Source organism: Hyperoodon ampullatus (assembly GCF_949752795.1).
Source record: "Hyperoodon ampullatus genome assembly, chromosome: 18".
Classification (NCBI taxonomy): domain Eukaryota; kingdom Metazoa; phylum Chordata; class Mammalia; order Artiodactyla; family Ziphiidae; genus Hyperoodon; species Hyperoodon ampullatus.
Genome location: NC_136931.1, coordinates 39,633,698 through 39,635,875, shown reverse-complemented (window position 1 = coordinate 39,635,875; position 2,178 = coordinate 39,633,698). Strand labels below are relative to the sequence as shown.

The following is a 2,178-nucleotide window of genomic DNA, read 5'->3' as shown; positions in this document are numbered from 1 at the left end:
TGTATCATCAACGCCTATGCTTCCACTGGGAGCATCACATAGTTTTCTTAAAATAAAAAAAAATAGACAAAACCTTATCTGTGCTTCATCCTATGTTCATAAAGTATCTAATAAATTTACTTCATGACAAAAATACTCAACAAAGTAGGAATAGAAGGAAATTACCTCAATATAATAAAGGTCATATATGAAGAGTCCACCTCTAACATCATACTCACTGGTGGAAAAAGTGATCTCTTCTAAGATCAAGAAAAAAGGCAAGGATGCCCACTCTCACCACTTCTATTCAACATAGTACTAGAAGTTCTAGCCAGGGTATTAGATAAGAAAAGGAATCAAAAGGCTTCCAATTTGGAAAGAAAGAAGTAAAATTAGGTTTGTTCACAGATGACATGATTTTATGCGTAGAAAATCTTTAAAATTCCACAGAAAACACTGTTAGAACTAATAAAAGAATTTAGCAAAGTTGCAGGATACAAAGTCAACACTCAAAAATCTTCCTATGCACTCGGGACTTCCCTGGTGGCGCAGTGGTTAAGAATCCACCTGCCAATTCAGGGGACATGGGTTCGAGCCCTGGTCCGGGAAGATCCCACATGCCGTGCAGCAACTAAGCCCGTGCGCCACAACTACTGAGCCCGCATGCTGCAACTACTGAGCCCGTGTGCTGAAACTACCAAAGCCTGTGCACCTAGAGCCCGTGTTCCACAACAAGAGAGAAGCCACTGCAACGAGGAGCCCACGCACTGCAAAGAAGAGTAGCCCCCGCTCGCCGCAATTAGAGAAACCCCACACGCAACAACGAAGACCCAACACAGCCAAAAAAAAAAAAGAAAACTATTGAGAATTATACTGGAAAACCTATACATCCACCTCCATTCAGTATTATGTCACCATTCTGCCACAACCACTGCGGGTCTTTTAATTTCTATTTCAAAATTCAAAAACAAAATAAAAACAAACAAAAAACTAATCAAGACACAGTGAAGCCACCTGCCAGCACTTACTCCTTTGGTGATGAATTTGGTACTTCTTATTCACATTCAAATTTTTATACATTTACGGCCTTTTAATGTACCTATAAACAATATATATATATATATATATATATATTTTCCAACAAAAGTTCTCATATTTATTACTGAACCAAAGCACTAATGCAGAAACACTGACACAAGGAGAAAAATCATTTTTTTCCCAATGAAACAAATGGATGCATTTGTCCAGATAGTAGTGATGTTTTCAGAGTGATATGGTAAGATGCAAGTGACGTTCCACAGCATAAATACATGTGCCACCTCATGTGTGGCTCCTTATAGACCCAGCTTGCTTCTTCTCCAGTGTCTTCTCTTGGAGTTGTACCTGGTTTTATTACCAGTTTTCTTTCTTTTTTTTTTTTTTTGCAGTACGCGGGCCTCTCACTGTTGTGGCCTCTCCTGTTGTGGAGCACAGGCTCCGGACACGCAGGCTCAGCGGCCATGGCTCACGGGCCCAGCTGCTCCGCGGCACGTGGGAACTTCCCGGACCGGGGCGTGAACCCGTGTCCCCTGCATCGGCAGGCAGACTCTCAACCACTGCGCTACCGGGGAAGCCCACCAGTTTTCATTTGAGTCCACTGGGGAATGGGACGATTCTCCTTTTGTTTCTTGCCCAGGAATCGCTTGATCGTGAGTCTTGTGAGAAGACATGGTGAGGGGCAGAGTCAACCGCACATCGGATGGCAGAGAAGGGGAGGCTAATTATTTTACATATTTAAAAACTTTATATGGATAGTCTTTTACTGTATAATATTCTGTTTTGCATCTTGCTTGTTTGGTGAAAAATTATGGGGTTTTTTTTGCTAATGCCTGAGATGCAGCTGAGACCTAAACCCAGGTTGGTTTCAGGAAGACACCTCTAAATCTTCCTGGCCCCTCACCTTGCTGCCTTGGAGTCCATTCTTCATCAGAATCCTCAGGGTCATCCACCTGGGGTTTGATGGCCTGCCTGCGGTGACACATGAAAGCTGGCCAAGGGGCTCTGAGACCTGGAAAGAAGCAAAATCTTTGTTCCAAAAGGGAAGAGCTGGAAGGAGGAACAAAGCCCAGAGGCAATGGAAAGTGCCACAAAGTCAGTGTGACTCGGTAGGATGGGCTGGGAGAGTCTAGAACAAGGCAAGAGGTGAGCTCTGCATTGCCA

At 43.4% G+C, this 2,178-nt stretch overlaps 1 pseudogene across 1 annotated transcript; it reads right to left on the bottom strand.

Moving 5' to 3' along the window:
- Nucleotides 1-1,313: 1,313 nt before the first annotated feature.
- LOC307066979 (ribosomal protein eL39-like 2) lies at nucleotides 1,314-1,688 on the bottom strand (annotated as a pseudogene). The gene is made up of 2 exons: nucleotides 1,584-1,688; nucleotides 1,314-1,362 (listed from the first exon to the last, which is right to left on the bottom strand). The product of its transcript is annotated as a ribosomal protein eL39-like 2 (transcript).
- Between the last annotated feature and the right edge of the window lie 490 nt (nucleotides 1,689-2,178).